Here is a 15762-nt window from a genome sequence, read left to right on the forward strand (position 1 = left end):
ATGCAAAAAATGACTATTTCAGCCGACTTGCATACAAGTTTGCCAGCTTGTAAGGCATTGTGTTTGCTTAATTTGCCACAAAATTTAAATTGTATGTGTAAAACAATACTTATCATCAAAGTTTATAATACTTTTTATGCGGAAAAGTTGTTTTTTGATGGTTTAGAAAAGTATTGTATTTTGCCATATAAGAGTTACGAAGAATTTTGTATGGAGACTGCAAGTATGTTAAAAAAATCGGTTTAATCTAAATTTAATCGTGAAATTTCAACCAAAATATATCTAAAAAGAAAGTTGAAGACCTCTTTTGCATGCTTGGTGGATAAGATCACAAAGAAGTTTTATAAAATACACTTCAAATTTTAGGTGAACATCAATAAAACTAATGTTTTATACAACTTTGGCGACCTGTAGCTAAAAAAAACGTGCTGGGAAATTTCTGAGAACGGCATCAGATTCAGCAACCCAAAATCTACAAGAGACACATAATTTAATCCTTAAAACACGCAAAAATGTCATTTTTGTTGCGCTGTGATATTGATCGTCAAACAGTGTAGTAGAATTGAAATAAAACTGATTACGGTTTGATTTTCAAGTCACTTTTAGTAACTTTTTCGAGAATTGGATATCACTTTTTAGTCACTTATTTCTTAAATCTGTAGGCGAATTGCGGCGCGTATTTTCTTCGAAGAAAAGAATATTTTCTTGCTGGTGGGTAATGGAAGAAAGTTTCTTCTCTTCAAAGAAAATGTGCGCCGGAATTCACCTACTGGTCACTAAAATAACTTTTTTCGTTACTACTTTTTGCTACCAGCCCTGTATATATCTGTCTGAAAACAACTTCTTTCAAATCTAAACTAAACTGGTTCTGGACTTAGGTGGCCGGATAGTCCATTTGGTTCGCGTTTGACAGTCTCCTCAACAACTTCAAACACATCCCTATCAAACACTACCGGAACACCAACACTACTAGGCTTATCTCTAACTCTACCTGCAACCATGAACTTCATTTTGGTAGAATTATTGGTCAGGCCTATCCTCGATGTCTCTCTCTTCAGATGCACAAAGGCATCCTCCAACGGGCCTGCGACCGATTCCAATAAGGTCGATATCGTACGCAAAGCCAAGGAGCATATGCGACCGTGTGATGATAGCGATTTCAAAGAACTACTAAACACCAATTTGTCAACATATATTTACCACAACTGTGACAACTAACAAACCAAAATCTTATCAATTGATCGTTGTTTCCGCGCATTCTAAACCTTCATGACGAGTGATTTAGGCTATCAGTGTCAAGTTCGTCGCAACCGCAATCGAAAAGCGAACCCCAACGCACAGGCGCAGATGCCATCAATCAAATAATCTGTCGTATATACATTATCACACTTCACCTGTGGAGTGGACCGCGCTTGCAAAACAATACTAACCTGCTCTAATTTGTCGAGAATCATTCCGGCTCATCAGTCGGCCTCTAGAAGCCATCGCGCTAAACACTTTTGTTAACTCTCTGAAGAAGTAGTTCTAATCGGCAGAGATCAACGTCATCGGCGTCATTATCACCAAAGATACTGTCTAAGTCGCATACGCCAGTGAAAAAGTCCGCTTAACCACGCGCTTCGAGATAAAAGGCGATAATTTAATCTATAAATAATAATCGGAACGATGCAGTGCAATTGGAAGCCAACAACAGGCCACCATTTATTGACTTAAAACTTTTGGATTACAGTAACTGTCCTCTAATGTTGCGCCACAAGCCATTATACGCACAATTGTCCCATATTCCTGAATAGGTAACCAAGAAAAATACGTTTGAAGATGTGATAAATTTAAATTAATTCTTTGCAATAGCAAGGAGGATAGGGCGTTCATTTGAGCCAAGAGTTAGTATTATCGGAAAAACATAAATTTTGCTATGAAATTTAAAGCATGGCTTTTTGAGATAACTTCTATACTTTAACACTCCCACAAATCATAGTGATCAATTTTGTGTTGACCGTACTGCCGCAGATGACTGTTCTGACGTATACGTTGAACTTAAAGAAGAAAATCTATATGTTATGACTACATGTTGAGGCACTTAATGAGGGCTCAAGTGTCATGTGCCAAACGGAGCCACATGGGAAGAGGTAAAAAAATGTGCCATGATAGTTTGAAATGGGAAGTAATGCTGTTTGTATGTAAGATAATGAGGAAGTGGATAAATAAATGAAAAAAAGTTGAGTAAGTTTGTGAGTAAATGAGCGTTAGCGATAGTGAAAAATTGCTCTATTGCCCTTGTCAACAGACTTGACAGAATCTCCTCTACGATTCAAGAATTGGTCGATTATTAGGTTGTTCTGAGGAGTACAAATTTAACTCAGAATTCGTAACACAAATCGTTACACGATCTGAGTGGGAGTGCATCGACATAAGATTTCATCTGACACTCCTTCTCCCTGGCTGCTTAGTTCACTTTCATTCATAGCCTAACATCACTTTTGATTTACCCACCCAATCGAAAGATGTCTCGCGATGCTGTGATGGCAATATTTTTTTACGAAATCCCTCTCAGTCCTCCCACTGCAGAAGATTTATATCCTTAAGATGTAAGACCATGTTTAGATTTGAAATAAGACTCAACTGACATTTGTGCAGAATGGAGCCGAACAATGTTTCAATTTTTACCAATGTATTCAATGGTCTAGGATTGGTGAGCTGTACCTTGTGACCGTTACTCGCAGGGATGCCTACACGGAAGGAAATCAGATCCCCAAATAATGAAATTCATAAATTGGTAAGGTCATGATATCAGGATCACAAATCATGGTTCCTTGAGTCATAATCATGATTCTTCATAAGCGTAACATCCAGGGTAAAAATACTATAAAATGAAAACACACTGGAATCCTAGTTATACAGTAATGCTTAAATTGTAGTTATACGTGACGCTAATTGTATACTTTTTTCACATGCATCGGATTGCTTTTCGGTCTTCGGCAATGTTGTTCATCGTAGAAATACCTGTCGAGATCTGTGTTCAGAATTTTTATAGAGGACAATGGGCGACCTCTGGCGATTTTTCTTTGCAAAAGTAAGTTTTCCCATAGTAAATCCCATATAAACTTTGAACGGCTGGCGTTAAAATATAGTTTCACCGATCGAGCTGAAATTTTGCACAGTTGTTATGGGACATAAATGCAATCCAAAAAGTGGACTGGAGCGAGAATCTTAATTTTTCATATAACCGTGTCCCAGGCTAATGTTCACACTAAAGAAAAAATAACATTCTTTTTAACTATGTTTGCTCTTCACTGACATATGTTTGCTCTTCACCGTTATTCGTTTTGGCAACAATGATGACTTTTCAGCTTGCATTTCAAAGTGATAAAACTTAATCTTGATCGTTTATATTGACTTGAAAAAGTGTCACTGTACGCGCTAACATGCATAAAGTATGCTGATACTTTTTCAGCTGTGTAACTGCAAAACCAACTGATTTTCTTTGATTCGAAATCGTGAGATGAATTAGCAACAATCATCAACGACGGGTACACGGTATAAAAATTAACAAGGCAGGCTCTTTACTGATGTAAATATCAAGTTTGATTGTAAATATGTGACGTCACTCCTATCGTACCATATACCTTCCGGACCACTAGATCATTTTTTTCGCAAATTTGTTCGAGGTGGATAGGAATGACGTCGTCAAGTAGCTGTCAGTTTTCGGAATATATCACCTTCTTCTTATTATAGTACACCGTGGACGGGTACAAATTTCAATGACGGCCTACTTCGTCTTAAGATCCTGTGAGATTTTTTTTCCCGTTTTTAGATTTTACGAATACTCTGCCCAGCTGAAAGAAGTTTACATAAGAAATCTGAATGATACTTACCTTGCACCATTAGGAAGGCCTATTCAGCAGTGCTGTAAACACTCGACATTTTTCGCGTCGTTCGTGTTTCACTTCCATGGTCAGCAGTCAAATGATTTCTCAACTATCATTCGCTATCGTCACCTCACTGCACGAGCTGTGCTGTAGAATGAACATCGAGAAACACAAAATCTGTAAGATTACACATTTTCATAAATTTTGCATAGATTTTAGAAATGTACGATCATGAACAACATTAATAGCTCTTGCTAGTTATGGCGAAAGTGACCTACATACAATGAAAGCAGCTCTACGAATAATTATAGAAATAAACAAAGCCGTACCGTTTTCTGGTGACGCCATCGAGGTCAGCTGCATTCAATTGACATTTTCCATTCGTACGTTCGTTTGATCGCTCGTGAATGTCGACGAAAACGTGTCGACTAGGGCGGTTCAAAATTAAATCCAATCTTCCCTATCTTTATTACCATCCTTACCTTAGTGATTTGTGAAATTTTCAGCTTTTTCGGTGGTGGCCCAAAAACGATGTAGGTTTATATGGAAATCACTATGAAAATTAAAAAAAAAACAAATTCGTTATAATATATTATGACGTAAGTACAAACTTATCATGTCATGGTGAAAACTTATTCTCATAACCATAATGCAGAAAGTTGCTGAAGACAGCAATTCAATCCTAAGAAGAGAGATATTCATAAATTTGTTTGGCTGTAATTTACCTCCATATGGGATGATAGCCCTGAAATCTTCTGCAAAAATCCAAAACAGATCTAGCATCAAAAGGATCAATTCAATGTTTGAAGAATGAGTTTCACGGTGAGATGATAAGTTTGTAGTCACATTACAGTACTAACGTGTTTGGAACATTTTTCAAAATTTATTAATATTATTATTATCTATATTAACGAGATTTGCAGTCCGGGGCTTTTCAAAATTTCTCCATTGTCATTTCCATACAAAGCTACATCGTCTTTTGGACCACCTTTAAATCAACATCGAAAAGCTGAAAATTTCACAGAACACTATTGTTATGGTAAAGATTTTCAACCATTTCAAACTTTTGAACAGCGTCGACTACAGTGATTGCTGTTCGGTCTAGTGATTTTCGGAATTGACCACAATTTTCATACATAGTATTCAATTCTGTTCACCGCAAGACATAATGTTCTGACTTTCAAATATACTGACGACCCGTTTCTACTGGCTTTAGGACATTTCGTCGAATGACATTTGGTCGAATGACGTTTGGTCGAATGACATTTGGTCGAAAGGACATTTGTTCGAATGGACATTTGGTCGAATTGCTTTGGTACATTTATTTTGGTCGAATGACTCTTGGTTGAACGGGAATTTTCTTGGAAGCTTATTTTCAAATGGTTTATTAAAAGATCATTTTGTAAAATTGATTATTTTTATCTAAGTTTTGCAAAGTTGGTAAGATAACGTATTCTTTTGAATAATCTGAATCATCAACTGTTGTTAAATAAAAAACGAGACATTTTATGTACTCTTATTTTTAAATTTCATATATCCTTTTATTTGTAATTTGAATATACCAAAATCTAGGATTTCATTGATTATTCAATTGAACTTTTTAGAAGTAGTTTTTTTGTACATTGACGGAAATATTTAGCTCCAGTGAATTTATTATTCTTTCAAAATATCATCATTATTTGAAAAACTGCTCCACAAGTTATTTTGATGCTCAATGATGTGAACAAAATGTTTTTATTATTTATTATTCTTTTGAAATGTCATCCTTTTTTGTAATGAACAGCTGATTTTCATCCGATGGAAACATGCGGAGAGAGTACTTGGGATATTTCTTTGAATTCCGGGTCGTACAGCTTACGGACGTGGGATCCGATATTGAAAAATACATGAGTTCCTGGAGAGTCGCCGTGATAAACTCTTCAACATATGTTTGCAGTAATCCAAGAAGAATTGAAAAAAAAATTATAAATTGAGTTTCTTGAAAAAAGTTCCTGAATATAAGCTCGGAGAAATTCACAGAAGAATCCCTGGTGCAACCTTTGCAGGAATTCCTAGACAGATATAAAAAAAATAGAGCAAATCTTGACTGAACCGTCGAAATTCCCAAAGGAATTTTAGGAGAACTTAATCTTTGGGAAAAAGTACTGATAGGTTTTCTGCAATCATTTCTGAATAAATCTATATTCACAGAATAATTCCTGAAGAAACTTCAGAAGGTATCATCAGAAGAACCTTCGAAATGATTCTCAATGGAATCAGTAGAAGAATTCCTGTAAGATCAACTGAATAATTATCTCAAGAAATCCTTTCTCGCGTAACATTACTAAAGGACCTATGTACAAATGAGAGATTCTCTCCTCTCTCGTTCTCTTTTGATTATAACAGTGGAATACTAAAGATTTTGGGAAGTTTTTCACTATAGATCGAAAGTCAATTTCCTTGACTAGCGTTTCATACAAAAAAAGCAACAGAAGAGATTAATGTGACTCAGTTATTAATGAAAGAGAAAGTAAACAAAGAGAGCCTCTCAATGTTAGATAGGTCCTTTAGTAATGTTACGCGAGCTTTGACGCTTTTATGTATGATTTGCTGTAACAATCCTAAAGCAATATACAGATTTTTTTTTAGATGAAACAATCATCAGTGTGAAAATAGAAAATCGACATATTTCGCGGCGGCGCACAGGCCGTTTTCCGCTAAAATTTCGCAAGTGCTTTTCTCCATTAGATTATAGTTCTAGTGCCTTACTGGTTTTGCATTTTGGTCGATCCAATGCTGTAAAATTGGCGATGTATTTTCAGTTAAACTTTTGAAGTGTCATATCTCTAGTGGTCTAGGCAAACTTCGTCTTGCCATAAAGTAGGCTGTTGAAAACCGCTATGAATCGTCCCATACAAAATGACAGTTCCGTTCAGTCCCGTTTTTCCTACTTTCCCGGTGAACATCCTGGAACTTTTATACACACAAACACGTCGGAACCCTTGACGAACAAAAGTGAAAAGAATCATCCAAATCCGTTGCCCCGTTCGTGAGCCATTTCGTGACATACAAACACCATTCCATTTTTATTTATATACACTACCCACCATAAGTATGGAATCGCATAATTCAGTATTGCAACACCCAAGTTGAATATTGCAGCACCCCGAAAAGTTTAGCATCACCCGTAAACTATAACACTAATAACGCAATATCTTGGAAACCTTACTTTCTAGAAAGCTGCAGTCTTAAGCAAAGTTGTTCAGAAGCCTTACGGCGTTCATCAGCTGAAATTTTTAATGCGCCATTTTGCCGCTACGTGGCGCTAGTGTGCATGTAATTTGGTCATATTCTAGCAGGCTCTAGCTCATGAACCTGATCAGTTGGAATGTTCGTGTCTTCAGCAAAGTTGTTCAGAAGCTTAAAAGCAATCTGAGGTAGTACTGATTGGTTAGCAATTTTGCCGCTACGTGGCGCTAGTGTGTATGTCATTTGATCATATTCTAGCAGGCTCTAGCTCATAAACCTGACCACTTAGAATGTTCGTGTCTTCAGCAAAGTTGTTCAGAAGCTTAAAAGCAATCTGAGGCAGCACTGATTGATTAGCAATTTTGTCGCTACGTGGCGCTAGTGTGTATGTCATTTGATCATATTCTAGCAGGATCTAGCTCATGAGCCTGACCACTTAGAATGTTCGTGTCTTTAGCAAAGTTGTTCAGAAGCTTAAAAGCAATGTGAGGCAGCACTGATTGGTTAGCAATTTTGCCGCTTTGTGGTGCTAGTGTACAGTTGAGAGAGGAGACAGCTCACTGACAGTTGTCATGTTTTCTTGCCTTCTTAGACTTCTTTCTCTAGTTCCTGGGTTGTGCACAACGGTCTAATGATCTTATTTTGGTCAAAAGCATTCACTTCTTGTTGTTAACTATGAAAAAGGTATGAATAAAAAAATCAATAGCAGGTTTCCAGCACACGACTATATTTAAGTATTCAACTTTTTAAAATGTGTAGTCATCGAAAAACACCTAGAGAGCTTTATTACCTTTACTCAAATTTTGACGGTATTTTACACTTTGCTCTTCAAATGTGTGGTTTTCCAGTGTCAGTTTAAGACAGGTTCCCTTGTCTTTTGGGAGCTCGCAATCAAAGCCATCTGTCTCCGCTCTCTCAGATGTGCAGGTAGATTTGGTTATATTTTCGCGGGCTCTAGCACATGATCTTGACCACCTAGAATGTTCGTATCTTCAGCAAATATTTAGAAGAAGGCATTTTCTACGAACCTGTTTACATAGATAAAATTCAAAACATTGTGGAATATAATACAGTGATGACCCGATTTTGTCAGCCCCTCGATGAATTTTAGGCTGACAAAATGGGAAACCTGACAAAATCGGGTCATTTTATTATGTTCCTGTTTTTCAAATTTCGACGTGTTAATGATTGCTTGTGAACCGCGTCAAGAACTTGCATGGACTCTTAAGAGTTCATTAAAAAATTACGTAACGCAAAATTTGTCAATTTTAGACCCCCTTTCACCTCCACGTAACAACTCTTGTATAGAAATTTTTAAATTTTTGTATGAACCGTTACACTATGTAAGACCCCCTCCCTTCCCTCTGTTGCGTTACGTAATATTTGAACGGTCTCTAAGGGGTCGATGACCATTGGCGTAGCCAGGTTTTTTTCTTTCATCAGGGGGGGAGGGGTTGAGAAGATCGGTTCTTAATATTTCATTCACGATTTTCACGACAAAACAATCATTATACATTACACTCTTTTTGCATGAAACATAAAACTATACAAGATGCCCACCGTATTTTTTCATAGTTAGCTAAGTAAAGTCCTAAACGCGTCTTATTTCATTGTTGAGTGACGGGTCTATTTAAAGTCTTGCAGATTTACCTATTGGAAAAACTCCAAAGATTCAACTCGTTGTGGTCCCTTTGATCGGCAATTTTGCTTTGTCCAGTAAGACAAATGGAATCAACCTGAGTTCCTAGTTATACATGATCGATGAATTATCTAAAAATTTCTCACAGAACACAGAAATTCCTAAAGAGATTCATATTAATATTACTCTTGATTTAGAAACTCCTTCGAAATAGCATAAATAATTGCCTTGAAGCTCTTCTTGGAATTCATTTTAGTGTAATTCAAAGAATGTTTCATACGGAGTTTTTACATAATTTTTCCTAAACATTGTTTTAAAACTCAATGTTTGCAAACGGAATGTATGTAAAAATATTTCTTACTGAATGAAAACCAAGAAATTTTCTTTAGTTTTCATGGTTTTTTTTTATGCAGGGTTTTTAGCGCAGAAGTATTCATAAATTACATAACATGAAGTTGTGAATAAATCTCATAAATTATTCCTATACCTAAGGGATGATTTAATGCTTCAAAATGATTTTAGTGAAATTCCTAGTAAAGTTCCTGAAAATCTCGTGAGCAAATTTTGAAGTTTATCTCGAGACATACTGAAGATAGAAATGGAATGAATTCAACAAGGACTAAAAGAAGATAATTATTGAAGTAATTACTTGAAGAATAAAAATATTCTATTGGAATTTTGAGTGAAGTTTGTGGTCGAGTTTATGTTCAAGCAAAAAAAAAATTTAATTTAGATAAAAAACCCTTTCGGTGTACCCAGTATGTTTCTGGAACAATTTATGAAATTATTGCTTGGAAATTTTTGAAAAAAAGTTTCAACAAGAATTAATAGATTAATTTTTGAAATAGTATTGAGAGAAATTCTCGGATGAATTCATGAATGAACCTACACACATGTTTGTTTTTTCTGTCATAAACTCGGTTGTATAAATCCCGTTTTTTTTATTTTAAGCATGATTTAACTAGTGAATTGCCAAGTTGCTTAGTAACGGAACACAGTTTTATGATACTTGAGATCGCTGTACATATCTCGTTTAATATTTGGCATACTAAATTGAGTTTTTATGGAAGAATTTTTAGAATCACCTTCAGAAAACACCTTTAAATTTTGTTTAGGAATCTCTGGAGAAATTCGAGGTACAGCCAGGAACGATTTATAGAATAATTTCAAGAATAATTGGAGAAACACGTTGCAGAAATATCTGGAGGATTATGAATGATATCTCGAGTGGAATTCCTGTGGGAAATACGAGGAGTTTTATCCGATTACTCTAATGATAATATTCTGCTGACAATATATTTTGTTGAACCTTTTTGAGTTTCCCAACTGATTTGATAAACCCTTCGAATAATTTATGGCAAGAAGTTTTTCAAAAGGCTGATTGTTTGGTATGCTCCATAAGTTTTCCATTCTATCATCATGTAACAATTATATAAATATGAGTGCTGGAGACAATCTTTGAAGAATACAGACACATGATTAATTAATTAATATTAATTAATTAATATTGTTTTTAGCATCGTCCAAAGGGGAGGAGGCATTCCCATTGCCCCCTCTGGCTACGTCCGTGCGTGAATGACATTAAACCTCATCATCAATTTTAATGAAATTGTGGTAAAACATAACGAAAGCAATTTTTTGATAAATTTAAAACAGGCTGACAAAATCGGGTCAAAAAGCTGACAAAATCGGGGGTAGACAAAATCGGGTCAGTACTGTATAATTGTTTACTATGTGTTAAAAAAAAATCAAAATTTGACATTTTTTGTTAAAATAGGCTTTATTTAATGCCTTAAGGAATCGTACACAGTTTTAATTTAAAGTTATTTTCAATATTCAGTTCAAATTTCGGATCCATCATTTCGCTAAAAACAGAGCCACCGTCGTCAAAATTGCTAACCAGTCAGTGCTGCCTCACATTGCTTTTAAGCTTCTGATCAACTTTGCTGAAGACACGAACATTCTAAGTTGTCAGGTTCATGAGCTAGAGCCGTCTAAAATATGACCAATTTACATGCACACTAGCGCCACGTAGCGGCAAAATTGCTAACCAATCAGTGCTACTTCAGATTGCTTTTAAGCTTCTGAACAACTTTGCTGAAGACACGAACATTCTCAGTGGTCAGGTTCACACACACTACGCCACGTAGCGGCAAAATTGTCAATCAATCAGTGCTACCTCAGATTTCTTTTAAGCTTCTGAACAACTTTGCTGAAGACACAAACATTCTAAGTGGTCAGGTTCACACACACTAGCGCCACGTAGCGGCAAAATTGCTAATCAATCAGTGCTACCTCAGATTGCTTTTAAGCTTCTGAACAACTTTGCTGAAGACACGAACATTCTAAGTTGTCAGGTTCATGAGCTAGAGCCGTCTAAAATATGACCAATTTACATGCACACAAGCGCCACGTAGCGGCAAAATTGCTAACCAATCAGTGCTGCCTCAGATTGCTTTTAAGCTTCTGAACAACTTTGCTGAAGACACGAACATTCTAAGTTATCAGGTTCATGAGCTAGAGCCGTCTAAAATATGACCAAATTATATGCACACTAGCGCCACGTAGCGGCAAAATGGCGCATTGAAAATTTCAGCTGATGAACGCCGTAACGCTTCTGAACAACTTTGCTGAAGACCGCAGCTTTCTAGAAAGTAAGGTTTCCAAGATATTGCGTCATTAGTGTAATAGTTTACGGGTGATGCTAAACTTTTTGGGGGGTGCTGCAATATTCAATTGAGGTGTTGCAATACTAGATGATGCGATTCCATACTTATGGCGGGTAGTGTAGATAATTCATAAAAAGTTTTTGTTAAAAAGCATACGAAGTAAGATTACCTTTTTTTTTCGAATGAACAATAGAGGGTTGCAATTGGACAAGTAATTACAGAGATATGGACAAAAATACTTTCGTATGTTTTTAGGGAGCGAAACCAAACTTTTTCACGGTAGTGTACATACGATACCAAAAGAGGTGCTAGTTATGCGTTCCTGATTGGGATCTTTTCATAAATAGCGTTTCCGAACAAAGTCCAAAACGACAAAAAGTAAAATGGGACAATTATGCGTATATCGGTATTGAAGGTACCAAGCAGCAACGGCGAGAATTATGCATTGTGAAATTGAGTTTTGGCGCAAACACGACTAAGGACTAGACACTAGAGAGTGGCTTTGAAAGTGAAAGCAAAAAAAAACGATGCCTAAAGCTAAGAATACCTACGAAGAATCTTTTACAAACAATAGGTCGTGCCAGTTGAGCCGTGGACATGCGAAAGTGAATAAACATTGTGCGTTGACCTCATCCTATATAATTGAGATTTCCTGCTTAGAGAACTGTAACCATCGTCATACCGGTTCAAATCATGCATCATCCGGAGCAGAAACAGAACAACGACGAAGTGCTGGTAGTGAAGCATGTTCCCGGGACGGCCGAGTTGGACACTAGGTACGATGTGCTGCTGCTGTGCGGATTCATTCTGACGGTGATAGTGGTGGGCATGATCTTGCGGTTGGCCTTACAAGTCACCCGAGCACGGTTAATTACCACCACCCGGTCGAATCAAGACGAAACCGCCAGCTCGGATGGCTCAGTGCTCAGTTTAGTGCTCAGAAGATGAAATGTAATTAGCGATTGAGACCGTTTTATAACATACCTATCTACATAGATACGCTCGTCCGCATGTCGTGAGTGAGTGATACATTTTTTAATACGATCACGTTCAATGTGATACCGGCGTGATGTGTTCGAATGTGACACACATAATCTTAAGAATTTCTAATCGTAAAACGTTCATCTCAATGAAAATAAAAAATGTGTGATAAATTATATGGATTCTGAAATTTGCATTTGTGGAAACTGATGACAGAATAGTTCTTAAAGACGCATAAGTACAAGTAGTTTACATATGAACACCGAGTTTGAGGGAAAATCTTACACGTTCTCTGCCTTGGGTTGTGTCCAAGTAATGTAGTATTTTAATAAGATAAATCATTGCACATTTAAATTGTCAAGTTAGTGCGCATCGTATCTTTTAAAAACTACCTAAAGCATACCTTTTCAGTACTATTTTTTCTACTATTGATCCCTTTACGATCCTTGTTTGCACCCGTGCCTTCGATTTTTCGTTGAACCCGTTGGCGAAAGCTAGCGGTGGTAATCCTTCTTGGACACCGTCTTGGGAAAAACCTCTTAGGAGGTCACGTCATATTTCGTTTTTGACGTAGAAGTACGTCTCTCTTCTCTATACAGGAGTGAAATTGGAATTTCAAAACCAAGAGCGTTACGTTGGCATGAAATATTTTAAACGTTTATAACTTTTCGCTGGCTTAACGAAATTTCTTGATTAGCATCTCAATCGAAAGCCAAGACATCAAAGCTTCATGTCGTTTACTTACTGAATCCCACATACCTGTCCGAATAGTTTAATAACTATTTTAAAATAGAACGTTGATTTCAAGCAAATCTATAAATAGGGGTGGCTAGAGAAAATTTGACGTCATTTGCTTTTCACTCTCCGATTGGCTCGCATCTCAGCAGGCGACAGATCGGCTTGTTCTGACCGGGCGTGCTTCTCAGGGCGCTGAGGCACAGACATCGATAGCGAAGGACGCCCCCGTTTGTCTTGCTTCACTCAAATCAAACTGTCGAGCGAGCGAGAGAAGATGCCGTCCGAAGCTAAAGCCATCACCGCTGCCGCCGCCTAGAAGAAGAAGAGGAAGCAGTCCACAGGAGAAATTGCGGTTGAACTGTGAACACGGTCGGGCGAGTCATTCTCGCTTTGTGGTTCACCGCTTGTTTGCGTTCACCCAGCCATCGTCATCGCCGCCGCAAATTTCATCGGCCGAGGAGCTGTTGACCCGCGCTTCAAAATTTCGACTCGTGATGAAATCATCATTGGTGGTCAATAAGCAATCCCGTTAGGAGCAAATACCAGAAGCCCCCTGAGTTTTGCTGGTCCGAGCAGTGTTATTTATCCGTAACAACATCGAAGCTAACAAAGCCATCGGTTCTTTTCAGAGCCATCAAATTTGTGGAAAAGAGTTAAAAGAGAAATATTTCCGACTTTATTTATAACTTCTAGTATTCCTAAATCAATTTCACGGCCTCATACAAAATTTCATTTGTCGTGAATAATGTATGACTCAACCATTTTGAGACTGTAATCGCGGACGCTGCTGCAAGTGCCAACGGGGTGAGTGCTCAACATTTCACAACGATTGTAAAATAGAGTGGCATTTCCAACAGCGTCTTTGATGTTCCATATTTTGTGGGAACACTTTGATTAGGAAAATTATCCCATGTGACAAAATTGCGACATATTAAGAATTCTTTTGAAAAGACATTCTCATTGAACAATTGTATTAATTTTGGCACCCATGGATCAGAAATTTACCGTCATAATAAAGAAAACTATTAATTATCAATAGCTCGTATTGAATATTTAGGGAATGCCAATCATTCCAACAATTCATGTTCGACCAATTTCTCACGTATTAGTATTCTCCGCAATTTTCAAGTAATTCCAAGCAAAACACATTATTGACACATACCCATTTCCCAGATTGGTCGATCAGAAAACGAAGAGCACAAAAGGGAGGAGCATCATCTGCTATTCCAAGGTTATAAAACATGCTGCCTTCGTTGGATTCAGTTTCATTCCATTTCCGCTTTCGAGCTGGTAAGAGCTCCTCTGAACTTGCTTAGCGATAAGTACCTCGCTGCTAGAAGCCTGCTGAGCTGTTAATCCAGAATTTGGTTTGTGAAATCGCTCAAGATTTCAAGATTGAGATACGTTTCCAGATTTCAACTAAATCCCTGTGTACGCTACTCTGTTGCTGTTGTGTACCCATGAAATATTAAGCTTGTTTGTCGAATAAACAGAGAACTTATTCACATCTTCTTATTCTTCTTCTTCTTGGCATTAACGTCCTCACTGGGACAGAGCCTGCTTCTCAGCTTAGTGTTCTTATGACACTTCCACAGTTATTAACTGAGAGCTTTCTTTGCCAAAGTTTCCATTTTTGCATTCGTATATCGTGTGGCAGGTACGATTATACTCTATGCCCAGTCAAGAAGTCAGTCAAGAAAATTTCCATTACGAAAAGATCCTGGACCGACCGGGAATCGAACCCGGACACCTTCAGCATGGCTTTGCTTTGTAGCCGCGGACTCTAACCACTCGGCTAAGGAAGGCCCCAACTTATTCGCATGCATTTGCAACTTTTTCGATTTTCCATACAAAATGACTAACTTTGGAAAGTTAGATCTCAGTTATTTATGGAAATATTTCGAATGAAACATTCACAGAACATCAGATGTAACTTGAATTTTAACATATATTTTTGAAAATTTTTCCAATCACAAGTTTATAAGTAATAACGGTTTGACTAAACTGTAATTTTCGACGAATAATTCCAAACTTTTTATCTTAAATCTGATAGCCTTACACAAAAACTGTCTTCAGCAAACTTATTCATCTCGTCAAAATCTACAACCTTTCTGAAGATACCATGAAGCTATTCCTTCAATATGTTTGGTTATGTCAATCATAAAAAATCGTCAAAAAATCACTTTAGTCAAACCGTTACTGCTTTTCAACGTGTGATTGGAAAAATCACTCAAAACATATGTTAAAATTTAAGTTATGTCTGATATTCTGTTAAAATTTCATTCAAATCTGTCCATAAATAACTGAGATATAGTTTATCAAAGTTGGTCATTTTGCATGAAAATCAAAAGAGTTTCAGTTTTTATTTCTCAGCGAAGAATCACACCATCAACGAAAATAGCGCGAAAGCAATAACCAATCGCGTGCGAGTAGCGAACGGAGTGACGAAACAACCAAGCGAGAACCCCACCACTCGCCATCGGTGAACGGAGCTCGAGCAAATAAAACCACTGGTTGTTCTGCTCCCAGCTCATTCACAAATCGGACGTCATAACGAACGGATCAAGTAGCGGAGCAGCAAAGAAGAGTGCGTGAAAGCCACAGCAGTGTGCGAGTAGCGAACGGAACCAGAGAGCGA

The 15762-nt window shown here is 37.2% G+C and overlaps 1 long non-coding RNA gene across 7 annotated transcripts; it reads left to right on the plus strand.

Moving 5' to 3' along the window:
• The first annotated feature begins 1461 nt into the window (after nucleotides 1-1461).
• LOC5576409 lies at nucleotides 1462-12562 on the plus strand. 7 transcript variants are annotated; one of them, XR_002499690.1, is made up of 3 exons: nucleotides 1462-1793; nucleotides 1979-2129; nucleotides 11753-12562. It is a non-coding gene; the product is annotated as an uncharacterized LOC5576409 (long non-coding RNA). The 7 variants fall into 7 exon arrangements; XR_002499693.1 differs by having other exon boundaries at nucleotides 11821-12562; XR_002499691.1 differs by having other exon boundaries at nucleotides 2011-2129.
• Nucleotides 12563-15762: the final 3200 nt, after the last annotated feature.

Source organism: Aedes aegypti, chromosome 2 (genome assembly GCF_002204515.2).
Source record: "Aedes aegypti strain LVP_AGWG chromosome 2, AaegL5.0 Primary Assembly, whole genome shotgun sequence".
Classification (NCBI taxonomy): Eukaryota; Metazoa; Arthropoda; class Insecta; order Diptera; family Culicidae; genus Aedes; species Aedes aegypti.